Source organism: Castor canadensis, unplaced genomic scaffold (assembly GCF_047511655.1).
Source record: "Castor canadensis unplaced genomic scaffold, mCasCan1.hap1v2 HAP1_SCAFFOLD_1388, whole genome shotgun sequence".
NCBI lineage: Eukaryota > Metazoa > Chordata > Mammalia > Rodentia > Castoridae > Castor > Castor canadensis.
Genome location: NW_027395475.1, coordinates 1 through 25,449, shown reverse-complemented (window position 1 = coordinate 25,449; position 25,449 = coordinate 1). Strand labels below are relative to the sequence as shown.

The 25,449-nt window shown below is 67.6% G+C and overlaps 11 non-coding genes across 11 annotated transcripts; all 11 read left to right on the top strand.

Moving 5' to 3' along the window:
- Positions 1-977: 977 nt before the first annotated feature.
- Positions 978-1,096, top strand: LOC141420593 (5S ribosomal RNA). The gene has a single exon (XR_012445110.1). It is a non-coding gene; the product is annotated as a 5S ribosomal RNA (ribosomal RNA).
- Positions 1,097-3,241: 2,145 nt separating this feature from the next.
- On the top strand, positions 3,242-3,360 carry LOC141420592 (5S ribosomal RNA). The gene has a single exon (XR_012445109.1). It is a non-coding gene; the product is annotated as a 5S ribosomal RNA (ribosomal RNA).
- A 2,145-nt stretch (positions 3,361-5,505) lies between these two features.
- On the top strand, positions 5,506-5,624 carry LOC141420595 (5S ribosomal RNA). The gene has a single exon (XR_012445112.1). It is a non-coding gene; the product is annotated as a 5S ribosomal RNA (ribosomal RNA).
- A 2,141-nt stretch (positions 5,625-7,765) lies between these two features.
- LOC141420598 (5S ribosomal RNA) lies at positions 7,766-7,884 on the top strand. The gene has a single exon (XR_012445114.1). It is a non-coding gene; the product is annotated as a 5S ribosomal RNA (ribosomal RNA).
- A 2,140-nt stretch (positions 7,885-10,024) lies between these two features.
- On the top strand, positions 10,025-10,143 carry LOC141420602 (5S ribosomal RNA). Its single transcript, XR_012445118.1, has one exon. It is a non-coding gene; the product is annotated as a 5S ribosomal RNA (ribosomal RNA).
- Positions 10,144-12,285: 2,142 nt separating this feature from the next.
- Positions 12,286-12,404, top strand: LOC141420601 (5S ribosomal RNA). Its single transcript, XR_012445117.1, has one exon. It is a non-coding gene; the product is annotated as a 5S ribosomal RNA (ribosomal RNA).
- A 2,144-nt stretch (positions 12,405-14,548) lies between these two features.
- On the top strand, positions 14,549-14,667 carry LOC141420596 (5S ribosomal RNA). The gene has a single exon (XR_012445113.1). It is a non-coding gene; the product is annotated as a 5S ribosomal RNA (ribosomal RNA).
- A 2,125-nt stretch (positions 14,668-16,792) lies between these two features.
- LOC141420594 (5S ribosomal RNA) lies at positions 16,793-16,911 on the top strand. Its single transcript, XR_012445111.1, has one exon. It is a non-coding gene; the product is annotated as a 5S ribosomal RNA (ribosomal RNA).
- Positions 16,912-19,056: 2,145 nt separating this feature from the next.
- On the top strand, positions 19,057-19,175 carry LOC141420600 (5S ribosomal RNA). The gene has a single exon (XR_012445116.1). It is a non-coding gene; the product is annotated as a 5S ribosomal RNA (ribosomal RNA).
- Positions 19,176-21,320: 2,145 nt separating this feature from the next.
- Positions 21,321-21,439, top strand: LOC141420599 (5S ribosomal RNA). Its single transcript, XR_012445115.1, has one exon. It is a non-coding gene; the product is annotated as a 5S ribosomal RNA (ribosomal RNA).
- A 2,145-nt stretch (positions 21,440-23,584) lies between these two features.
- Positions 23,585-23,703, top strand: LOC141420591 (5S ribosomal RNA). The gene has a single exon (XR_012445108.1). It is a non-coding gene; the product is annotated as a 5S ribosomal RNA (ribosomal RNA).
- Positions 23,704-25,449: the final 1,746 nt, after the last annotated feature.

Below are 25,449 nucleotides of genomic sequence, written 5' to 3'. Positions count from 1 at the left end.
TCTCTGCCATTTGCTAGCAGGGCCAGGGATGGCAGGAGGGTGGGTACGGGGCTCAGCCAGGGCCAGTTCTGCTGGCACGATCCTGTAGCACGTGGCCGCGTAGCACGGGGCCGGGTCTGAAGGAGGCCAAGCAGGGGCACAAGACCCAGCAGCGGCACAGGGAAGAGGCCCAGGGCACCCAGGAGCAGACGAGACCCGGGAGTCGTGCGTGCTTGGCGTGGCCGCGGGCCCCGTGACGCCCGAGGACTCGAGTGCTCAGCCCCGTGTAGTGGCCGCGAAGGCCTGCCTGGGAGAAACGCCCCGGGAGGCCGGCAGGAACCCGGGATCGGAAGGGATGTGGAGGGGCCCCGGGTCGGAGGAGATGGCTTTGGCTGTGTTTGGTTTTGTTTCTTCTTCCCAAGATCCCGGGTGTGAAAGGGGCCAGAGGTGAAGTCCTGGGCTGGAAAGCCTCACGATTCAGCCCCGCAGCCCCAGGCCCTGAGTGTGGAGGAGGGCGGAGCGGGTCGGCGAAGGGCGCGGCTGCCGTTTTCCTGATGGGCTGGAGGGGCAGTGTCGCTTTCCGGACGAAGAGGACCGGAAGGGTCCCCGAGACCTCCGCTGGGAGCCACGCACCCACCCAAGGATACGGCTCCAGGAGGCGACGGAGGAGGGCGGCTGCTTGCCCTGGCCCGAGCTGTGCGTCCCCCGCCTTGGCCACAGCAGTGGACATTCCCAGAAGAACAAGCGCCCGAGAGCACTGAGAAATTTTCCCCCGAGAAAACTTGACCCTCGTCCTGGCAGCAGGACACCTCGGGAAGAAAGCCACCCAGCGGCCACCTGGGCGAGACCGGCTGCCCGAGCAGGCGCGCGGGGCCTCTGGCCGCTGGCCCCGGGCTGCCAGCCCCCACCCGGACTCCCAGCCGTGCCAGGAGAGCAGCGTGGAGACGCACGCCGGGGCCCTCGGCAGGCTCTTGGGGCTCCCGGAGGCGGCGGCTAGCGTCTACGGCCATACCACCCTGAACGCGCCCGATCTCGTCTGATCTCGGAAGCTAAGCAGGGTCGGGCCTGGTTAGTACTTGGATGGGAGACCGCCTGGGAATACCGGGTGCTGTAGGCTTTTGCTCCTCCCTCCCTCGCTGCTCCTTTTGTCTTCGGGGACTTCGCCACCACGCCCCCCACCACCACCACCACCCCCAGCACCACCACCACCACCACCACCACAACGACCCACCGTGACCACGACCCCGACCCCGTCCGGGCCACCCGCCAGACCCACGCACACCGAATCCTCACAGCTACGTCCCCGAATCCTCTCCCCTCCCCACACTCTCCTGGGGCGCGCGCCCGCGACACGGGTCACCAGCGAGGTTGGTCCCAGGCCACGTTGGGGACCGCTCCCCAACTGCCCTCCAGGCGGGCGGGGAGGGACGTGCGGAAGCCATGAGAAAGTGGGTCCTGCACCCCAGCGGGCCCCACAGCGGGACGCGCCACACCTGGGCTCGCCACAAGGTGGTGCACTGGGTCCAGGGCAAGACGCCAGGGGACAGAGAAGCAGGGAGCCTCAGTCGGGTGCTGCTCCACGTCGCGCTCCGTCGCTCAACCCAAGACAGGGCAGCCAGCGCGCGACCTCTACGTGGGATCCCGCCTCCCACGGCAGAGCCTGCGGTCACAGGGACAGAGGGCGCAGGCCGCCAGAGCTCCGGATGCCAGCGGCAGCTCCCCGTCCCGCTCAAAGGGAGGGAGGGCCGCCGCTGGCGCCCAGTCGCCTGTGCCACCCTCCGGGTCTCAAAGCACTCCTCAGTCAGCTCAAGGACCGGGGCCACCTGGCCTTCGGGGTCACATGGGCTTGGGCACGACGGAAGGGACCGCTTGCCCCCGTGGAACAGACATTCTCCCCGTGGACAACCTCAGGTGCCGGGACCCTCTGCTCCGCCTTGGAAAACCCACCTTCTGCAATGTATGCCCAACGCAATCAGGCCGAGCAGATTGACCCCCTCGGCCCGGCCCCAGTGTGTGATGGGGCTCTGTGCGTGAGGGCTTGCTCTTCCCCACCTACACCAGGCACGGCATCTAACACACACACACACACACACACACACCACGCAGAGACACCCAGACCACGCACGCACGCACGGGGACGCACCCTCCTCTCCCCCACCCCACACACGAGCAGCCGAAGGACAAGAGGGTATGGCTGGGGCCTGAGCGGGAACAAGCGAAGCCTTGGTTTGCGGCCCCTCGGCCAACTGCATCAGGATTTTTGTCTGGGCTCGGAGGCCAGAGGATCTCTGCCATTTGCTAGCAGGGCCAGGGATGGCAGGAGGGTGGGTACGGGGCTCAGCCAGGGCCAGTTCTGCTGGCACGATCCTGTAGCACGTGGCCGCGTAGCACGGGGCCGGGTCTGAAGGAGGCCAAGCAGGGGCACAAGACCCAGCAGCGGCACAGGGAAGAGGCCCAGGGCACCCAGGAGCAGACGAGACCCGGGAGTCGTGCGTGCTTGGCGTGGCCGCGGGCCCCGTGACGCCCGAGGACTCGAGTGCTCAGCCCCGTGTAGTGGCCGCGAAGGCCTGCCTGGGAGAAACGCCCCGGGAGGCCGGCAGGAACCCGGGATCGGAAGGGATGTGGAGGGGCCCCGGGTCGGAGGAGATGGCTTTGGCTGTGTTTGGTTTTGTTTCTTCTTCCCAAGATCCCGGGTGTGAAAGGGGCCAGAGGTGAAGTCCTGGGCTGGAAAGCCTCACGATTCAGCCCCGCAGCCCCAGGCCCTGAGTGTGGAGGAGGGCGGAGCGGGTCGGCGAAGGGCGCGGCTGCCGTTTTCCTGATGGGCTGGAGGGGCAGTGGCGCTTTCCGGACGAAGAGGACCGGAAGGGTCCCCGAGACCTCCGCTGGGAGCCACGCACCCACCCAAGGATACGGCTCCAGGAGGCGACGGAGGAGGGCGGCTGCTTGCCCTGGCCCGAGCTGTGCGTCCCCCGCCTTGGCCACAGCAGTGGACATTCCCAGAAGAACAAGCGCCCGAGAGCACTGAGAAATTTTCCCCCGAGAAAACTTGACCCTCGTCCTGGCAGCAGGACACCTCGGGAAGAAAGCCACCCAGCGGCCACCTGGGCGAGACCGGCTGCCCGAGCAGGCGCGCGGGGCCTCTGGCCGCTGGCCCCGGGCTGCCAGCCCCCACCCGGACTCCCAGCCGTGCCAGGAGAGCAGCGTGGAGACGCACGCCGGGGCCCTCGGCAGGCTCTTGGGGCTCCCGGAGGCGGCGGCTAGCGTCTACGGCCATACCACCCTGAACGCGCCCGATCTCGTCTGATCTCGGAAGCTAAGCAGGGTCGGGCCTGGTTAGTACTTGGATGGGAGACCGCCTGGGAATACCGGGTGCTGTAGGCTTTTGCTCCTCCCTCCCTCGCTGCTCCTTTTGTCTTCGGGGACTTCGCCACCACCCCCCCCACCACCACCACCACCCCCAGCACCACCACCACCACCACCACCACAACGACCCACCATGACCACGACCCCGACCCCGTCCGGGCCACCCGCCAGACCCACGCACACCGAATCCTCACAGCTACGTCCCCGAATCCTCTCCCCTCCCCACACTCTCCTGGGGCGCACGCCCGCGACACGGGTCACCAGCGAGGTTGGTCCCAGGCCACGTTGGGGACCGCTCCCCAACTGCCCTCCAGGCGGGCGGGGAGGGACGTGCGGAAGCCATGAGAAAGTGGGTCCTGCACCCCAGCGGGCCCCACAGCGGGACGCGCCACACCTGGGCTCACCACAAGGTGGTGCACTGGGTCCAGGGCAAGACGCCAGGGGACAGAGAAGCAGGGAGCCTCAGTCGGGTGCTGCTCCACGTCGCGCTCCGTCGCTCAACCCAAGACAGGGCAGCCAGCGCGCGACCTCTACGTGGGATCCCGCCTCCCACGGCAGAGCCTGCGGTCACAGGGACAGAGGGGGCAGGCCGCCAGAGCTCCGGATGCCAGCGGCAGCTCCCCGTCCCGCTCAAAGGGAGGGAGGGCCGCCGCTGGCGCCCAGTCGCCTGTGCCACCCTCCGGGTCTCAAAGCACTCCTCAGTCAGCTCAAGGACCGGGGCCACCTGGCCTTCGGGGTCACATGGGCTTGGGCACGACGGAAGGGACCGCTTGCCCCCGTGCAACAGACATTCTCCCCGTGGACAACCTCAGGTGCCGGGACCCTCTGCTCCGCCTTGGAAAACCCACCTTCTGCAATGTATGCCCAACGCAATCAGGCCGAGCAGATTGACCCCCTCGGCCCGGCCCCAGTGTGTGATGGGGCTCTGTGCGTGAGGGCTTGCTCTTCCCCACCTACACCAGGCACGGCATCTAACACACACACACACACACACACACACCACGCAGAGACACCCAGACCACGCACGCACGCACGGGGACGCACCCTCCTCTCCCCCACACCACACACGAGCAGCCGAAGGACAAGAGGGTATGGCTGGGGCCTGAGCGGGAACAAGCGAAGCCTTGGTTTGCGGGCCCTCGGCCATCTGCATCAGGATTTTTGTCTGGGCTCGGAGGCCAGAGGATCTCTGCCATTTGCTAGCAGGGCCAGGGATGGCAGGAGGGTGGGTACGGGGCTCAGCCAGGGCCAGTTCTGCTGGCACGATCCTGTAGCACGTGGCTGCGTAGCACGGGGCCGGGTCTGATGGAGGCCAAGCAGGGGCACAAGACCCAGCAGCGGCACAGGGAAGAGGCCCAGGGCACCCAGGAGCAGACGAGACCCGGGAGTCGTGCGTGCTTGGCGTGGCCGCGGGCCCCGTGACGCCCGAGGACTCGAGTGCTCAGCCCCGTGTAGTGGCCGCGAAGGCCTGCCTGGGAGAAACGCCCCGGGAGGCCGGCAGGAACCCGGGATCGGAAGGGATGTGGAGGGGCCCCGGGTCGGAGGAGATGGCTTTGGCTGTGTTTGGTTTTGTTTCTTCTTCCCAAGATCCCAGGTGTGAAAGGGGCCAGAGGTGAAGTCCTGGGCTGGAAAGCCTCACGATTCAGCCCCGCAGCCCCAGGCCCTGAGTGTGGAGGAGGGCGGAGCGGGTCGGCGAAGGGCGCGGCTGCCGTTTTCCTGATGGGCTGGAGGGGCAGTGGCGCTTTCCGGACGAAGAGGACCGGAAGGGTCCCCGAGACCTCCGCTGGGAGCCACGCACCCACCCAAGGATACGGCTCCAGGAGGCGACGGAGGAGGGCGGCTGCTTGCCCTGGCCCGAGCTGTGCGTCCCCCGCCTTGGCCACAGCAGTGGACATTCCCAGAAGAACAAGCGCCCGAGAGCACTGAGAAATTTTCCCCCGAGAAAACTTGACCCTCGTCCTGGCAGCAGGACACCTCGGGAAGAAAGCCACCCAGCGGCCACCTGGGCGAGACCGGCTGCCCGAGCAGGCGCGCGGGGCCTCTGGCTGCTGGCCCCGGGCTGCCAGCCCCCACCCGGACTCCCAGCCGTGCCAGGAGAGCAGCGTGGAGACGCACGCCGGGGCCCTCGGCAGGCTCTTGGGGCTCCCGGAGGCGGCGGCTAGCGTCTACGGCCATACCACCCTGAACGCGCCCGATCTCGTCTGATCTCGGAAGCTAAGCAGGGTCGGGCCTGGTTAGTACTTGGATGGGAGACCGCCTGGGAATAACGGGTGCTGTAGGCTTTTGCTCCTCCCTCCCTCGCTGCTCCTTTTGTCTTCGGGGACTTCGCCACCACCCCCCCCACCACCACCACCCCCAGCACCACCACCACCACCACCACCACAACGACCCACCGTGACCACGACCCCGACCCCGTCCGGGCCACCCGCCAGACCCACGCACACCGAATCCTCACAGCTACGTCCCCGAATCCTCTCCCCTCCCCACACTCTCCTGGGGCGCGCGCCCGCGACACGGGTCACCAGCGAGGTTGGTCCCAGGCCACGTTGGGGACCGCTCCCCAACTGCCCTCCAGGCGGGCGGGGAGGGACGTGCGGAAGCCATGAGAAAGTGGGTCCTGCACCCCAGCGGGCCCCACAGCGGGACGCGCCACACCTGGGCTCGCCACAAGGTGGTGCACTGGGTCCAGGGCAAGACGCCAGGGGACAGAGAAGCAGGGAGCCTCAGTCGGGTGCTGCTCCACGTCGCGCTCCGTCGCTCAACCCAAGACAGGGCAGCCAGCGCGCGACCTCTACGTGGGATCCCGCCTCCCACGGCAGAGCCTGCGGTCACAGGGACAGAGGGCGCAGGCCGCCAGAGCTCCGGATGCCAGCGGCAGCTCCCCGTCCCGCTCAAAGGGAGGGAGGGCCGCCGCTGGCGCCCAGTCGCCTGTGCCACCCTCCGGGTCTCAAAGCACTCCTCAGTCAGCTCAAGGACCGGGGCCACCTGGCCTTCGGGGTCACATGGGCTTGGGCACGACGGAAGGGACCGCTTGCCCCCGTGCAACAGACATTCTCCCCGTGGACAACCTCAGGTGCCGGGACCCTCTGCTCCGCCTTGGAAAACCCACCTTCTGCAATGTATGCCCAACGCAATCAGGCCGAGCAGATTGACCCCCTCGGCCCGGCCCCAGTGTGTGATGGGGCTCTGTGCGTGAGGGCTTGCTCTTCCCCACCTACACCAGGCACGGCATCTAACACACACACACACACACACACACACCACGCAGAGACACCCAGACCACGCACGCACGCACGGGGACGCACCCTCCTCTCCCCCACCCCACACACGAGCAGCCGAAGGACAAGAGGGTATGGCTGGGGCCTGAGCGGGAACAAGCGAAGCCTTGGTTTGCGGCCCCTCGGCCATCTGCATCAGGATTTTTGTCTGGGCTCGGAGGCCAGAGGATCTCTGCCATTTGCTAGCAGGGCCAGGGATGGCAGGAGGGTGGGTACGGGGCTCAGCCAGGGCCAGTTCTGCTGGCACGATCCTGTAGCACGTGGCCGCGTAGCACGGGGCCGGGTCTGATGGAGGCCAAGCAGGGGCACAAGACCCAGCAGCGGCACAGGGAAGAGGCCCAGGGCACCCAGGAGCAGACGAGACCCGGGAGTCGTGCGTGCTTGGCGTGGCCGCGGGCCCCGTGACGCCCGAGGACTCGAGTGCTCAGCCCCGTGTAGTGGCCGCGAAGGCCTGCCTGGGAGAAACGCCCCGGGAGGCCGGCAGGAACCCGGGATCGGAAGGGATGTGGAGGGGCCCCGGGTCGGAGGAGATGGCTTTGGCTGTGTTTGGTTTTGTTTCTTCTTCCCAAGATCCCAGGTGTGAAAGGGGCCAGAGGTGAAGTCCTGGGCTGGAAAGCCTCACGATTCAGCCCTGCAGCCCCAGGCCCTGACTGTGGAGGAGGGCGGAGCGGGTCGGCGAAGGGCGCAGCTGCCTTTTCCTGATGGGCTGGAGGGGCAGTGTCGCTTTCCGGACGAAGAGGACCGGAAGGGTCCCCGAGACCTCTGCTGGGAGCCACGCACCCACCCAAGGATACGGCTCCAGGAGGCGACGGAGGAGGGCGGCTGCTTGCCCTGGCCCGAGCTGTGCGTCCCCCGCCTTGGCCACAGCAGTGAACATTCCCAGAAGAACAAGCGCCCGAGAGCACTGAGAAATTTTCCCCCGTGAAAACTTGACCCTCGTCCTGGCAGCAGGACACCTCTGGAAGAAAGCCACCCAGCGGCCACCTGGGCGAGACCGGCTGCCCGAGCAGGCGCGCGGGGCCTCTGGCCGCTGGCCCCGGGCTGCCAACCCCCACCCGGACTCCCAGCCGTGCCAGGAGAGCAGCGTGGAGACGCACGCCGGGGCCCTCGGCAGGCTCTTGGGGCTCCCGGAGGCGGCGGCTAGCGTCTACGGCCATACCACCCTGAACGCGCCCGATCTCGTCTGATCTCGGAAGCTAAGCAGGGTCGGGCCTGGTTAGTACTTGGATGGGAGAACGCCTGGGAATACCGGGTGCTGTAGGCTTTTGCTCCTCCCTCCCTCGCTGCTCCTTTTGTCTTCGGGGACTTCGCCACCACCCACCCCACCACCACCACCCCCAGCACCACCACCACCACCACCACAACGACCCACCGTGACCACGACCCCGACCCCGTCCGGGCCACCCTCCAGACCCACGCACACCGAATCCTCACAGCTACGTCCCCGAATACTCTCCCCTCCCCACACTCTCCTGGGGCGCGCGCCCGCGACCCGGGTCACCAGCGAGGTTGGTCCCAGGCCACGTTGGGGACCGCTCCCCAACTGCCCTCCAGGCGGGCGGGGAGGGACGTGCGGAAGCCATGAGAAAGTGGGTCCTGCACCCCAGCGGGCCCCACAGCGGGACGTGCCACACCTGGGCTCGCCACAAGGTGGTGCACTGGGTCCAGGGCAAGACGCCAGGGGACAGAGAAGCAGGGAGCCTCAGTTGGGTGCTGCTCCACGTCGCGCTCCGTCGCTCAACCCAAGACAGGGCAGCCAGCGTGCGACCTCTACGTGGGATCCCGCCTCCCACGGAGAGCCTGCGGTCACAGGGACAGAGGGCGCAGGCCGCCAGAGCTCCGGATGCCAGCGGCAGCTCCCCGTCCCGCTCAAAGGGAGGGAGGGCCGCCGCTGGCGCCCAGTCGCCTGTGCCACCCTCCGGGTCTCAAAGCACTCCTCAGTCAGCTCAAGGACCGGGGCCACCTGGCCTTCGGGGTCACATGGGCTTGGGCATGACGGAAGGGACCGCTTGCCCCCGTGGAACAGACATTCTCCCCGTGGACAACCTCAGGTGCCGGGACCCTCTGCTCCGCCTTGGAAAACCCACCTTCTGCAATGTATGCCCAACGCAATCAGGCCGAGCAGATTGACCCCCTCGGCCCGGCCCCAGTGTGTGATGGGGCTCTGTGCGTGAGGGCTTGCTCTTCCCCACCTACACCAGGCACGGCATCTAACACACACACACACACACACACACACACAACACAGAGACACCCAGACCACGCACGCACGCACGGGGACGCACCCTCCTCTCCCCCACCCCACACACGAGCAGCCGAAGGACAAGAGGGTATGGCTGGGGCCTGAGCGGGAACAAGCGAAGCCTTGGTTTGCGGCCCCTCGGCCATCTGCATCAGGATTTTTGTCTGGGCTCGGAGGCCAGAGGATCTCTGAAATTTGCTAGCAGGGCCAGGGATGGCAGGAGGGTGGGTACGGGGCTCAGCCAGGGAGAGTTCTGCTGGCACGATCCTGTAGCACGTGGCCGCGTAGCACGGGGCCGGGTCTGATGGAGGCCAAGCAGGGGCACAAGACCCAGCAGCGGCACAGGGAAGAGGCCCAGGGCACCCAGGAGCAGACGAGACCCGGGAGTCGTGCGTGCTTGGCGTGGCCGCGGGCCCCGTGACGCCCGAGGACTCGAGTGCTCAGCCCCGTGTAGTGGCCGCAAAGGCCTGCCTGGGAGAAACGCCCCGGGAGGCCGGCAGGAACCCGGGATCGGAAGGGATGTGGAGGGGCCCCGGGTCGGAGGACATGGCTTTGGCTGTGTTTGGTTTTGTTTCTTCTTCCCAAGATCCCGGGTGTGAAAGGGGCCAGAGGTGAAGTCCTGGGCTGGAAAGCCTCACGATTCAGCCCCGCAGCCCCAGGCCCTGAGTGTGGAGGAGGGCAGAGCGGGTCGGCGAAGGGCGCGGCTGCCGTTTTCCTGATGGGCTGGAGGGGCAGTGGCGCTTTCCGGACGAAGAGGACCGGAAGGGTCCCCGAGACCTCCGCTGGGAGCCACGCACCCACCCAAGGATACGGCTCCAGGAGGCGACGGAGGAGGGCGGCTGCTTGCCCTGGCCCGAGCTGTGCGTCCCCCGCCTTGGCCACAGCAGTGGACATTCCCAGAAGAACAAGCGCCCGAGAGCACTGAGAAATTTTCCCCCGAGAAAACTTGACCCTCGTCCTGGCAGCAGGACACCTCGGGAAGAAAGCCACCCAGCGGCCACCTGGGCGAGACCGGCTGCCCGAGCAGGCGCGCGGGGCCTCTGGCCGCTGGCCCCGGGCTGCCAGCCCCCACCCGGACTCCCAGCCGTGCCAGGAGAGCAGCGTGGAGACGCACGCCGGGGCCCTCGGCAGGCTCTTGGGGCTCCCGGAGGCGGCGGCTAGTGTCTACGGCCATACCACCCTGAACGCGCCCGATCTCGTCTGATCTCGGAAGCTAAGCAGGGTCGGGCCTGGTTAGTACTTGGATGGGAGACCGCCTGGGAATACCGGGTGCTGTAGGCTTTTGCTCCTCCCTCCCTCGCTGCTCCTTTTGTCTTCGGGGACTTCGCCACCACCCCCCCCACCACCACCACCCCCAGCACCACCACCACCACCACCACCACAACGACCCACCGTGACCACGACCCCGACCCCGTCCGGGCCACCCGCCAGACCCACGCACACCGAATCCTCACAGCTACGTCCCCGAATCCTCTCCCCTCCCCACACTCTCCAGGGGCGCGCGCCCGCGACACGGGTCACCAGCGAGGTTGGTCCCAGGCCACGTTGGGGACCGCTCCCCAACTGCCCTCCAGGCGGGCGGGGAGGGACGTGCGGAAGCCATGAGAAAGTGGGTCCTGCACCCCAGCGGGCCCCACAGCGGGACGCGCCACACCTGGGCTCGCCACAAGGTGGTGCACTGGGTCCAGGGCAAGACGCCAGGGGACAGAGAAGCAGGGAGCCTCAGTCGGGTGCTGCTCCACGTCGCGCTCCGTCGCTCAACCCAAGACAGGGCAGCCAACGCGCGACCTCTACGTGGGATCCCGCCTCCCACGGCAGAGCCTGCGGTCACAGGGACAGAGGGCGCAGGCCGCCAGAGCTCCGGATGCCAGCGGCAGCTCCCCGTCCCGCTCAAAGGGAGGGAGGGCCGCCGCTGGCGCCCAGTCGCCTGTGCCACCCTCCGGGTCTCAAAGCACTCCTCAGTCAGCTCAAGGACCGGGGCCACCTGGCCTTCGGGGTCACATGGGCTTGGGCACGACGGAAGGGACCGCTTGCCCCCGTGGAACAGACATTCTCCCCGTGGACAACCTCAGGTGCCGGGACCCTCTGCTCCGCCTTGGAAAACCCACCTTCTGCAATGTATGCCCAACGCAATCAGGCCGAGCAGATTGACCCCCTCGGCCCGGCCCCAGTGTGTGATGGGGCTCTGTGCGTGAGGGCTTGCTCTTCCCCACCTACACCAGGCACGGCATCTAACACACACACACACACACACACACACCACGCAGAGACACCCAGACCACGCACGCACGCACGGGGACGCACCCTCCTCTCCCCCACCCCACACACGAGCAGCCGAAGGACAAGAGGGTATGGCTGGGGCCTGAGCGGGAACAAGCGAAGCCTTGGTTTGCGGCCCCTCGGCCAACTGCATCAGGATTTTTGTCTGGGCTCGGAGGCCAGAGGATCTCTGCCATTTGCTAGCAGGGCCAGGGATGGCAGGAGGGTGGGTACGGGGCTCAGCCAGGGCCAGTTCTGCTGGCACGATCCTGTAGCACGTGGCCGCGTAGCACGGGGCCGGGTCTGATGGAGGCCAAGCAGGGGCACAAGACCCAGCAGCGGCACAGGGAAGAGGCCCAGGGCACCCAGGAGCAGACGAGACCCGGGAGTCGTGCGTGCTTGGCGTGGCCGCGGGCCCCGTGACGCCCGAGGACTCGAGTGCTCAGCCCCGTGTAGTGGCCGCGAAGGCCTGCCTGGGAGAAACGCCCCGGGAGGCCGGCAGGAACCCGGGATCGGAAGGGATGTGGAGGGGCCCCAGGTCGGAGGAGATGGCTTTGGCTGTGTTTGGTTTTGTTTCTTCTTCCCAAGATCCCGGGTGTGAAAGGGGCCAGAGGTGAAGTCCTGGGCTGGAAAGCCTCACGATTCAGCCCCGCAGCCCCAGGCCCTGAGTGTGGAGGAGGGCGGAGCGGGTCGGCGAAGGGCGCGGCTGCCGTTTTCCTGATGGGCTGGAGGGGCAGTGTCGCTTTCCGGACGAAGAGGACCGGAAGGGTCCCCGAGACCTCCGCTGGGAGCCACGCACCCACCCAAGGATACGGCTCCAGGAGGCGACGGAGGAGGGCGGCTGCTTGCCCTGGCCCGAGCTGTGCGTCCCCCGCCTTGGCCACAGCAGTGGACATTCCCAGAAGAACAAGCGCCCGAGAGCACTGAGAAATTTTCCCCCGAGAAAACTTGACCCTCGTCCTGGCAGCAGGACACCTCGGGAAGAAAGCCACCCAGCGGCCACCTGGGCGAGACCGGCTGCCCGAGCAGGCGCGCGGGGCCTCTGGCCGCTGGCCCCGGGCTGCCAGCCCCCACCCGGACTCCCAGCCGTGCCAGGAGAGCAGCGTGGAGACGCACGCCGGGGCCCTCGGCAGGCTCTTGGGGCTCCCGGAGGCGGCGGCTAGCGTCTACGGCCATACCACCCTGAACGCGCCCGATCTCGTCTGATCTCGGAAGCTAAGCAGGGTCGGGCCTGGTTAGTACTTGGATGGGAGACCGCCTGGGAATACCGGGTGCTGTAGGCTTTTGCTCCTCCCTCCCTCGCTGCTCCTTTTGTCTTCGGGGACTTCGCCACCACGCCCCCCACCACCACCACCACCCCCAGCACCACCACCACCACCACCACCACAACGACCCACCGTGACCACGACCCCGACCCCGTCCGGGCCACCCGCCAGACCCACGCACACCGAATCCTCACAGCTACGTCCCCGAATCCTCTCCCCTCCCCACACTCTCCTGGGGCGCACGCCCGCGACACGGGTCACCAGCGAGGTTGGTCCCAGGCCACGTTGGGGACCGCTCCCCAACTGCCCTCCAGGCGGGCGGGGAGGGACGTGCGGAAGCCATGGGAAAGTGGGTCCTGCACCCCAGCGGGCCCCACAGCGGGACGCGCCACACCTGGGCTCGCCACAAGGTGGTGCACTGGGTCCAGGGCAAGACGCCAGGGGACAGAGAAGCAGGGAGCCTCAGTCGGGTGCTGCTCCACGTCGCGCTCCGTCGCTCAACCCAAGACAGGGCAGCCAGCGCGCGACCTCTACGTGGGTTCCCGCCTCCCACGGCAGAGCCTGCGGTCACAGGGACAGAGGGCGCAGGCCGCCAGAGCTCCGGATGCCAGCGGCAGCTCCCCGTCCCGCTCAAAGGGAGGGAGGGCCGCCGCTGGCGCCCAGTCGCCTGTGCCACCCTCCGGGTCTCAAAGCACTCCTCAGTCAGCTCAAGGACCGGGGCCACCTGGCCTTCGGGGTCACATGGGCTTGGGCACGACGGAAGGGACCGCTTGCCCCCGTGCAACAGACATTCTCCCCGTGGACAACCTCAGGTGCCGGGACCCTCTGCTCCGCCTTGGAAAACCCACCTTCTGCAATGTATGCCCAACGCAATCAGGCCGAGCAGATTGACCCCCTCGGCCCGGCCCCAGTGTGTGATGGGGCTCTGTGCGTGAGGGCTTGCTCTTCCCCACCTACACCAGGCACGGCATCTAACACACACACACACACACACACACACCACGCAGAGACACCCAGACCACGCACGCACGCACGGGGACGCACCCTCCTCTCCCCCACCCCACACACGAGCAGCCGAAGGACAAGAGGGTATGGCTGGGGCCTGAGCGGGAACAAGCGAAGCCTTGGTTTGCGGCCCCTCGGCCATCTGCATCAGGATTTTTGTCTGGGCTCGGAGGCCAGAGGATCTCTGCCATTTGCTAGCAGGGCCAGGGATGGCAGGAGGGTGGGTACAGGGCTCAGCCAGGGCCAGTTCTGCTGGCACGATCCTGTAGCACGTGGCCGCGTAGCACGGGGCCGGGTCTGATGGAGGCCAAGCAGGGGCACAAGACCCAGCAGCGGCACAGGGAAGAGGCCCAGGGCACCCAGGAGCAGACGAGACCCGGGAGTCGTGCGTGCTTGGCGTGGCCGCGGGCCCCGTGACGCCCGAGGACTCGAGTGCTCAGCCCCGTGTAGTGGCCGCGAAGGCCTGCCTGGGAGAAACGCCCCGGGAGGCCGGCAGGAACCCGGGATCGGAAGGGATGTGGAGGGGCCCCGGGTCGGAGGAGATGGCTTTGGCTGTGTTTGGTTTTGTTTCTACTTCCCAAGATCCCAGGTGTGAAAGGGGCCAGAGGTGAAGTCCTGGGCTGGAAAGCCTCACGATTCAGCCCTGCAGCCCCAGGCCCTGAGTGTGGAGGAGGGCGGAGCGGGTCGGCGAAGGGCGCAGCTGCCGTTTTCCTGATGGGCTGGAGGGGCAGTGTCGCTTTCTGGACGAAGAGGACCGGAAGGGTCCCCGAGACCTCCGCTGGGAGCCACGCACCCACCCAAGGATACGGCTCCAGGAGGCGACGGAGGAGGGCGGCTGCTTGCCCTGGCCCAAGCTGTGCGTCCCCCGCCTTGGCCACAGCAGTGAACATTCCCAGAAGAACAAGCGCCCGAGAGCACTGAGAAATTTTCCCCCGAGAAAACTTGACCCTCGTCCTGGCAGCAGGACACCTCTGGAGAAAGCCACCCAGCGGCCACCTGGGCGAGACCGGCTGCCCGAGCAGGCGCGCGGGGCCTCTGGCCGCTGGCCCCGGGCTGCCAACCCCCACCCGGACTCCCAGCCGTGCCAGGAGAGCAGCGTGGAGACGCACGCCGGGGCCCTCGGCAGGCTCTTGGGGCTCCCGGAGGCGGCGGCTAGCGTCTACGGCCATACCACCCTGAACGCGCCCGATCTCGTCTGATCTCGGAAGCTAAGCAGGGTCGGGCCTGGTTAGTACTTGGATGGGAGAACGCCTGGGAATACCGGGTGCTGTAGGCTTTTGCTCCTCCCTCCCTCGCTGCTCCTTTTCTCTTCGGGGACTTCGCCACCACCCCCCCCCACCACCACCACCCCCAGCACCACCACCACCACCACCACCACAACGACCCACCGTGACCACGACCCCGACCCCGTCCGGGCCACCCTCCAGACCCACGCACACCGAATCCTCACAGCTACGTCCCCGAATCCTCTCCCCTCCCCACACTCTCCTGGGGCGCGCGCCCGCGTCCCGGGTCACCAGCGAGGTTGGTCCCAGGCCACGTTGGGGACCGCTCCCCAACTGCCCTCCAGGCGGGCGGGGAGGGACGTGCGGAAGCCATGAGAAAGTGGGTCCTGCACCCCAGCGGGCCCCACAGCGGGACGTGCCACACCTGGGCTCGCCACAAGGTGGTGCACTGGGTCCAGGGCAAGACGCCAGGGGACAGAGAAGCAGGGAGCCTCAGTCGGGTGCTGCTCCACGTCGCGCTCCGTCGCTCAACCCAAGACAGGGCAGCCAGCGTGCGACCTCTACGTGGGATCCCGCCTCCCACGGAGAGCCTGCGGTCACAGGGACAGAGGGCGCAGGCCGCCAGAGCTCCGGATGCCAGCGGCAGCTCCCCGTCCCGCTCAAAGGGAGGGAGGGCCGCCGCTGGCGCCCAGTCGCCTGTGCCACCCTCCGGGTCTCAAAGCACTCCTCAGTCAGCTCAAGGACCGGGGCCACCTGGCCTTCGGGGTCACATGGGCTTGGGCACGACGGAAGGGACCGCTTGCCCCCGTGGAACAGACATTCTCCCCGTGGACAACCTCAGGTGCCGGGACCCTCTGCTCCGCCTTGGAAAACCCACCTTCTGCAATGTACGCCCAACGCAATCAGGCCGAGCAGATTGACCCCCTCGGCCCGGCCCCTGTGCGTGAGGGCTTGCTCTTCCCCACCTACACCAGGCACGGCATCTAACACACACACACACACACACACACACCACGCAGAGACACCCAGACCACGCACGCACGCACGGGGACGCACCCTCCTCTCCCCCACCCCACACACGAGCAGCCGAAGGACAAGAGGGTATGGCTGGGGCCTGAGCGGGAACAAGCGAAGCCTTGGTTTGCGGCCCCTCGGCCAACTGCATCAGGATTTTTGTCTGGGCTCGGAGGCCAGAGGATCTCTGCCATTTGCTAGCAGGGCCAGGGATGGCAGGAGGGTGGGTACGGGGCTCAGCCAGGGCCAGTTCTGCTGGCACGATCCTGTAGCACGTGGCCGCGTAGCACGGGGCCGGGTCTGAAGGAGGCCAAGCAGGGGCACAAGACCCAGCAGCGGCACAGGGAAGAGGCCCAGGGCACCCAGGAGCAGACGAGACCCGGGAGTCGTGCGTGCTTGGCGTGGCCGCGGGCCCCGTGACGCCCGAGGACTCGAGTGCTCAGCCCCGTGTAGTGGCCGCGAAGGCCTGCCTGGGAGAAACGCCCCGGGAGGCCGGCAGGAACCCGGGATCGGAAGGGATGTGGAGGGGCCCCGGGTCGGAGGAGATGGCTTTGGCTGTGTTTGGTTTTGTTTCTTCTTCCCAAGATCCCGGGTGTGAAAGGGGCCAGAGGTGAAGTCCTGGGCTGGAAAGCCTCACGATTCAGCCCCGCAGCCCCAGGCCCTGAGTGTGGAGGAGGGCGGAGCGGGTCGGCGAAGGGCGCGGCTGCCGTTTTCCTGATGGGCTGGAGGGGCAGTGGCGCTTTCCGGACGAAGAGGACCGGAAGGGTCCCCGAGACCTCCGCTGGGAGCCACGCACCCACCCAAGGATACGGCTCCAGGAGGCGACGGAGGAGGGCGGCTGCTTGCCCTGGCCCGAGCTGTGCGTCCCCCGCCTTGGCCACAGCAGTGGACATTCCCAGAAGAACAAGCGCCCGAGAGCACTGAGAAATTTTCCCCCGAGAAAACTTGACCCTCGTCCTGGCAGCAGGACACCTCGGGAAGAAAGCCACCCAGCGGCCACCTGGGCGAGACCGGCTGCCCGAGCAGGCGCGCGGGGCCTCTGGCCGCTGGCCCCGGGCTGCCAGCCCCCACCCGGACTCCCAGCCGTGCCAGGAGAGCAGCGTGGAGACGCACGCCGGGGCCCTCGGCAGGCTCTTGGGGCTCCCGGAGGCGGCGGCTAGCGTCTACGGCCATACCACCCTGAACGCGCCCGATCTCGTCTGATCTCGGAAGCTAAGCAGGGTCGGGCCTGGTTAGTACTTGGATGGGAGACCGTCTGGGAATACCGGGTGCTGTAGGCTTTTGCTCCTCCCTCCCTCGCTGCTCCTTTTGTCTTCGGGGACTTCGCCACCACCCCCCCCACCACCACCACCACCCCCAGCACCACCACCACCACCACCACCACAACGACCCACCGTGACCACGACCCCGACCCCGTCCGGGCCACCCGCCAGACCCACGCACACCGAATCCTCACAGCTACGTCCCCGAATCCTCTCCCCTCCCCACACTCTCCTGGGGCGCGCGCCCGCGACACGGGTCACCAGCGAGGTTGGTCCCAGGCCACGTTGGGGACCGCTCCCCAACTGCCCTCCAGGCGGGCGGGGAGGCACGTGCGGAAGCCATGAGAAAGTGGGTCCTGCACCCCAGCGGGCCCCACAGCGGGACGCGCCACACCTGGGCTCGCCACAAGGTGGTGCACTGGGTCCAGGGCAAGACGCCAGGGGACAGAGAAGCAGGGAGCCTCAGTCGGGTGCTGCTCCACGTCGCGCTCCGTCGCTCAACCCAAGACAGGGCAGCCAGCGCGCGACCTCTACGTGGGATCCCGCCTCCCACGGCAGAGCCTGCGGTCACAGGGACAGAGGGCGCAGGCCGCCAGAGCTCCGGATGCCAGCGGCAGCTCCCCGTCCCGCTCAAAGGGAGGGAGGGCCGCCGCTGGCGCCCAGTCGCCTGTGCCACCCTCCGGGTCTCAAAGCACTCCTCAGTCAGCTCAAGGACCGGGGCCACCTGGCCTTCGGGGTCACATGGGCTTGGGCACGACGGAAGGGACCGCTTGCCCCCGTGGAACAGACATTCTCCCCGTGGACAACCTCAGGTGCCGGGACCCTCTGCTCCGCCTTGGAAAACCCACCTTCTGCAATGTATGCCCAACGCAATCAGGCCGAGCAGATTGACCCCCTCGGCCCGGCCCCAGTGTGTGATGGGGCTCTGTGCGTGAGGGCTTGCTCTTCCCCACCTACACCAGGCACGGCATCTAACACACACACACACACACACACACACCACGCAGAGACACCCAGACCACGCACGCACGCACGGGGACGCACCCTCCTCTCCCCCACCCCACACACGAGCAGCCGAAGGACAAGAGGGTATGGCTGGGGCCTGAGCGGGAACAAGCGAAGCCTTGGTTTGCGGCCCCTCGGCCAACTGCATCAGGATTTTTGTCTGGGCTCGGAGGCCAGAGGATCTCTGCCATTTGCTAGCAGGGCCAGGGATGGCAGGAGGGTGGGTACGGGGCTCAGCCAGGGCCAGTTCTGCTGGCACGATCCTGTAGCACGTGGCCGCGTAGCACGGGGCCGGGTCTGAAGGAGGCCAAGCAGGGGCACAAGACCCAGCAGCGGCACAGGGAAGAGGCCCAGGGCACCCAGGAGCAGACGAGACCCGGGAGTCGTGCGTGCTTGGCGTGGCCGCGGGCCCCGTGACGCCCGAGGACTCGAGTGCTCAGCCCCGTGTAGTGGCCGCGAAGGCCTGCCTGGGAGAAACGCCCCGGGAGGCCGGCAGGAACCCGGGATCGGAAGGGATGTGGAGGGGCCCCGGGTCGGAGGAGATGGCTTTGGCTGTGTTTGGTTTTGTTTCTTCTTCCCAAGATCCCGGGTGTGAAAGGGGCCAGAGGTGAAGTCCTGGGCTGGAAAGCCTCACGATTCAGCCCCGCAGCCCCAGGCCCTGAGTGTGGAGGAGGGCGGAGCGGGTCGGCGAAGGGCGCGGCTGCCGTTTTCCTGATGGGCTGGAGGGGCAGTGGCGCTTTCCGGACGAAGAGGACCGGAAGGGTCCCCGAGACCTCCGCTGGGAGCCACGCACCCACCCAAGGATACGGCTCCAGGAGGCGACGGAGGAGGGCGGCTGCTTGCCCTGGCCCGAGCTGTGCGTCCCCCGCCTTGGCCACAGCAGTGGACATTCCCAGAAGAACAAGCGCCCGAGAGCACTGAGAAATTTTCCCCTGAGAAAACTTGACCCTCGTCCTGGCAGCAGGACACCTCGGGAAGAAAGCCACCCAGCGGCCACCTGGGCGAGACCGGCTGCCCGAGCAGGCGCGCGGGGCCTCTGGCCGCTGGCCCCGGGCTGCCAGCCCCCACCCGGACTCCCAGCCGTGCCAGGAGAGCAGCGTGGAGACGCACGCCGGGGCCCTCGGCAGGCTCTTGGGGCTCCCGGAGGCGGCGGCTAGCGTCTACGGCCATACCACCCTGAACGCGCCCGATCTCGTCTGATCTCGGAAGCTAAGCAGGGTCGGGCCTGGTTAGTACTTGGATGGGAGACCGCCTGGGAATACCGGGTGCTGTAGGCTTTTGCTCCTCCCTCCCTCGCTGCTCCTTTTGTCTTCAGGGACTTCGCCACCACCCCCCCCACCACCACCACCACCCCCAGCACCACCACCACCACCACCACCACAACGACCCACCGTGACCACGACCCCGACCCCGTCCGGGCCACCCGCCAGACCCACGCACACCGAATCCTCACAGCTACGTCCCCGAATCCTCTCCCCTCCCCACACTCTCCTGGGGCGCGCGCCCGCGACACGGGTCACCAGCGAGGTTGGTCCCAGGCCACGTTGGGGACCGCTCCCCAACTGCCCTCCAGGCGGGCGGGGAGGGACGTGCGGAAGCCATGAGAAAGTGGGTCCTGCACCCCAGCGGGCCCCACAGCGGGACGCGCCACACCTGGGCTCGCCACAAGGTGGTGCACTGGGTCCAGGGCAAGACGCCAGGGGACAGAGAAGCAGGGAGCCTCAGTCGGGTGCTGCTCCACGTCGCGCTCCGTCGCTCTACCCAAGACAGGGCAGCCAGCGCGCGACCTCTACGTGGGATTCCGCCTCCCACGGCAGAGCCTGCGGTCACAGGGACAGAGGGCGCAGGCCGCCAGAGCTCCGGATGCCAGCGGCAGCTCCCCGTCCCGCTCAAAGGGAGGGAGGGCCGCCGCTGGCGCCCAGTCGCCTGTGCCACCCTCCGGGTCTCAAAGCACTCCTCAGTCAGCTCAAGGACCGGGGCCACCTGGCCTTCGGGGTCACATGGGCTTGGGCACGACGGAAGGGACCGCTTGCCCCCGTGGAACAGACATTCTCCCCGTGGACAACCTCAGGTGCCGGGACCCTCTGCTCCGCCTTGGAAAACCCACCTTCTGCAATGTATGCCCAACGCAATCAGGCCGAGCAGATTGACCCCCTCGGCCCGGCCCCAGTGTGTGATGGGGCTCTGTGCGTGAGGGCTTGCTCTTCCCCACCTACACCAGGCACGGCATCTAACACACACACACACACACACACACACCACGCAGAGACACCCAGACCACGCACGCACGCACGGGTACGCACCCTCCTCTCCCCCACCCCACACACGAGCAGCCGAAGGACAAGAGGGTATGGCTGGGGCCTGAGCGGGAACAAGCGAAGCCTTGGTTTGCGGCCCCTCGGCCAACTGCATCAGGATTTTTGTCTGGGCTCGGAGGCCAGAGGATCTCTGCCATTTGCTAGCAGGGCCAGGGATGGCAGGAGGGTGGGTACGGGGCTCAGCCAGGGCCAGTTCTGCTGGCACGATCCTGTAGCACGTGGCCGCGTAGCACGGGGCCGGGTCTGAAGGAGGCCAAGCAGGGGCACAAGACCCAGCAGCGGCACAGGGAAGAGGCCCAGGGCACCCAGGAGCAGACGAGACCCGGGAGTCGTGCGTGCTTGGCGTGGCCGCGGGCCCCGTGACGCCCGAGGACTCGAGTGCTCAGCCCCGTGTAGTGGCCGCGAAGGCCTGCCTGGGAGAAACGCCCCGGGAGGCCGGCAGGAACCCGGGATCGGAAGGGATGTGGAGGGGCCCCGGGTCGGAGGAGATGGCTTTGGCTGTGTTTGGTTTTGTTTCTTCTTCCCAAGATCCCGGGTGTGAAAGGGGCCAGAGGTGAAGTCCTGGGCTGGAAAGCCTCACGATTCAGCCCCGCAGCCCCAGGCCCTGAGTGTGGAGGAGGGCGGAGCGGGTCGGCGAAGGGCGCGGCTGCCGTTTTCCTGATGGGCTGGAGGGGCAGTGGCGCTTTCCGGACGAAGAGGGCCGGAAGGGTCCCCGAGACCTCCGCTGGGAGCCACGCACCCACCCAAGGATACGGCTCCAGGAGGCGACGGAGGAGGGCGGCTGCTTGCCCTGGCCCGAGCTGTGCGTCCCCCGCCTTGGCCACAGCAGTGGACATTCCCAGAAGAACAAGCGCCCGAGAGCACTGAGAAATTTTCCCCCGAGAAAACTTGACCCTCGTCCTGGCAGCAGGACACCTCGGGAAGAAAGCCACCCAGCGGCCACCTGGGCGAGACCGGCTGCCCGAGCAGGCGCGCGGGGCCTCTGGCCGCTGGCCCCGGGCTGCCAGCCCCCACCCGGACTCCCAGCCGTGCCAGGAGAGCAGCGTGGAGACGCACGCCGGGGCCCTCGGCAGGCTCTTGGGGCTCCCGGAGGCGGCGGCTAGCGTCTACGGCCATACCACCCTGAACGCGCCCGATCTCGTCTGATCTCGGAAGCTAAGCAGGGTCGGGCCTGGTTAGTACTTGGATGGGAGACCGCCTGGGAATACCGGGTGCTGTAGGCTTTTGCTCCTCCCTCCCTCGCTGCTCCTTTTGTCTTCGGGGACTTCGCCACCACCCCCCCCACCACCACCACCACCCCCAGCACCACCACCACCACCACCACCACAACGACCCACCGTGACCACGACCCCGACCCCGTCCGGGCCACCCGCCAGACCCACGCACACCGAATCCTCACAGCTACGTCCCCGAATCCTCTCCCCTCCCCACACTCTCCTGGGGCGCGCGCCCGCGACACGGGTCACCAGCGAGGTTGGTCCCAGGCCACGTTGGGGACCGCTCCCCAACTGCCCTCCAGGCGGGCGGGGAGGGACGTGCGGAAGCCATGAGAAAGTGGGTCCTGCACCCCAGCGGGCCCCACAGCGGGACGCGCCACACCTGGGCTCGCCACAAGGTGGTGCACTGGGTCCAGGGCAAGACGCCAGGGGACAGAGAAGCAGGGAGCCTCAGTCGGGTGCTGCTCCACGTCGCGCTCCGTCGCTCAACCCAAGACAGGGCAGCCAGCGCGCGACCTCTACGTGGGATCCCGCCTCCCACGGCAGAGCCTGCGGTCACAGGGACAGAGGGCGCAGGCCGCCAGAGCTCCGGATGCCAGCGGCAGCTCCCCGTCCCGCTCAAAGGGAGGGAGGGCCGCCGCTGGCGCCCAGTCGCCTGTGCCACCCTCCGGGTCTCAAAGCACTCCTCAGTCAGCTCAAGGACCGGGGCCACCTGGCCTTCGGGGTCACATGGGCTTGGGCACGACGGAAGGGACCGCTTGCCCCCGTGGAACAGACATTCTCCCCGTGGACAACCTCAGGTGCCGGGACCCTCTGCTCCGCCTTGGAAAACCCACCTTCTGCAATGTATGCCCAACGCAATCAGGCCGAGCAGATTGACCCCCTCGGCCCGGCCCCAGTGTGTGATGGGGCTCTGTGCGTGAGGGCTTGCTCTTCCCCACCTACACCAGGCACGGCATCTAACACACACACACACACACACACACACCACGCAGAGACACCCAGACCACGCACGCACGCACGGGGACGCACCCTCCTCTCCCCCACCCCACACACGAGCAGCCGAAGGACAAGAGGGTATGGCTGGGGCCTGAGCGGGAACAAGCGAAGCCTTGGTTTGCGGCCCCTCGGCCAACTGCATCAGGATTTTTGTCTGGGCTCGGAGGCCAGAGGATCTCTGCCATTTGCTAGCAGGGCCAGGGATGGCAGGAGGGTGGGTACGGGGCTCAGCCAGGGCCAGTTCTGCTGGCACGATCCTGTAGCACGTGGCCGCGTAGCACGGGGCCGGGTCTGAAGGAGGCCAAGCAGGGGCACAAGACCCAGCAGCGGCACAGGGAAGAGGCCCAGGGCACCCAGGAGCAGACGAGACCCGGGAGTCGTGCGTGCTTGGCGTGGCCGCGGGCCCCGTGACGCCCGAGGACTCGAGTGCTCAGCCCCGTGTAGTGGCCGCGAAGGCCTGCCTGGGAGAAACGCCCCGGGAGGCCGGCAGGAACCCGGGATCGGAAGGGATGTGGAGGGGCCCCGGGTCGGAGGAGATGGCTTTGGCTGTGTTTGGTTTTGTTTCTTCTTCCCAAGATCCCGGGTGTGAAAGGGGCCAGAGGTGAAGTCCTGGGCTGGAAAGCCTCACGATTCAGCCCCGCAGCCCCAGGCCCTGAGTGTGGAGGAGGGCGGAGCGGGTCGGCGAAGGGCGCGGCTGCCGTTTTCCTGATGGGCTGGAGGGGCAGTGTCGCTTTCCGGACGAAGAGGACCGGAAGGGTCCCCGAGACCTCCGCTGGGAGCCACGCACCCACCCAAGGATACGGCTCCAGGAGGCGACGGAGGAGGGCGGCTGCTTGCCCTGGCCCGAGCTGTGCGTCCCCCGCCTTGGCCACAGCAGTGGACATTCCCAGAAGAACAAGCGCCCGAGAGCACTGAGAAATTTTCCCCCGAGAAAACTTGACCCTCGTCCTGGCAGCAGGACACCTCGGGAAGAAAGCCACCCAGCGGCCACCTGGGCGAGACCGGCTGCCCGAGCAGGCGCGCGGGGCCTCTGGCCGCTGGCCCCGGGCTGCCAGCCCCCACCCGGACTCCCAGCCGTGCCAGGAGAGCAGCGTGGAGACGCACGCCGGGGCCCTCGGCAGGCTCTTGGGGCTCCCGGAGGCGGCGGCTAGCGTCTACGGCCATACCACCCTGAACGCGCCCGATCTCGTCTGATCTCGGAAGCTAAGCAGGGTCGGGCCTGGTTAGTACTTGGATGGGAGACCGCCTGGGAATACCGGGTGCTGTAGGCTTTTGCTCCTCCCTCCCTCGCTGCTCCTTTTGTCTTCGGGGACTTCGCCACCACCCCCCCCACCACCACCACCACCCCCAGCACCACCACCACCACCACCACCACAACGACCCACCGTGACCACGACCCCGACCCCGTCCGGGCCACCCGCCAGACCCACGCACACCGAATCCTCACAGCTACGTCCCCGAATCCTCTCCCCTCCCCACACTCTCCTGGGGCGCGCGCCCGCGACACGGGTCACCAGCGAGGTTGGTCCCAGGCCACGTTGGGGACCGCTCCCCAACTGCCCTCCAGGCGGGCGGGGAGGGACGTGCGGAAGCCATGAGAAAGTGGGTCCTGCACCCCAGCGGGCCCCACAGCGGGACGCGCCACACCTGGGCTCGCCACAAGGTGGTGCACTGGGTCCAGGGCAAGACGCCAGGGGACAGAGAAGCAGGGAGCCTCAGTCGGGTGCTGCTCCACGTCGCGCTCCGTCGCTCAACCCAAGACAGGGCAGCCAGCGCGCGACCTCTACGTGGGATCCCGCCTCCCACGGCAGAGCCTGCGGTCACAGGGACAGAGGGCGCAGGCCGCCAGAGCTCCGGATGCCAGCGGCAGCTCCCCGTCCCGCTCAAAGGGAGGGAGGGCCGCCGCTGGCGCCCAGTCGCCTGTGCCACCCTCCGGGTCTCAAAGCACTCCTCAGTCAGCTCAAGGACCGGGGCCACCTGGCCTTCGGGGTCACATGGGCTTGGGCATGACGGAAGGGACCGCTTGCCCCCGTGGAACAGACATTCTCCCCGTGGACAACCTCAGGTGCCGGGACCCTCTGCTCCGCCTTGGAAAACCCACCTTCTGCAATGTATGCCCAACGCAATCAGGCCGAGCAGATTGACCCCCTCGGCCCGGCCCCAGTGTGTGATGGGGCTCTGTGCGTGAGGGCTTGCTCTTCCCCACCTACACCAGGCACGGCATCTAACACACACACACACACACACACACACCACGCAGAGACACCCAGACCACGCACGCACGCACGGGGACGCACCCTCCTCTCCCCCACCCCACACACGAGCAGCCGAAGGACAAGAGGGTATGGCTGGGGCCTGAGCGGGAACAAGCGAAGCCTTGGTTTGCGGCCCCTCGGCCAACTGCATCAGGATTTTTGTCTGGGCTCGGAGGCCAGAGGATCTCTGCCATTTGCTAGCAGGGCCAGGGATGGCAGGAGGGTGGGTACGGGGCTCAGCCAGGGCCAGTTCTGCTGGCACGATCCTGTAGCACGTGGCCGCGTAGCACGGGGCCGGGTCTGAAGGAGGCCAAGCAGGGGCACAAGACCCAGCAGCGGCACAGGGAAGAGGCCCAGGGCACCCAGGAGCAGACGAGACCCGGGAGTCGTGCGTGCTTGGCGTGGCCGCGGGCCCCGTGACGCCCGAGGACTCGAGTGCTCAGCCCCGTGTAGTGGCCGCGAAGGCCTGCCTGGGAGAAACGCCCCGGGAGGCCGGCAGGAACCCGGGATCGGAAGGGATGTGGAGGGGCCCCGGGTCGGAGGAGATGGCTTTGGCTGTGTTTGGTTTTGTTTCTTCTTCCCAAGATCCCGGGTGTGAAAGGGGCCAGAGGTGAAGTCCTGGGCTGGAAAGCCTCACGATTCAGCCCCGCAGCCCCAGGCCCTGAGTGTGGAGGAGGGCGGAGCGGGTCGGCGAAGGGCGCGGCTGCCGTTTTCCTGATGGGCTGGAGGGGCAGTGTCGCTTTCCGGACGAAGAGGACCGGA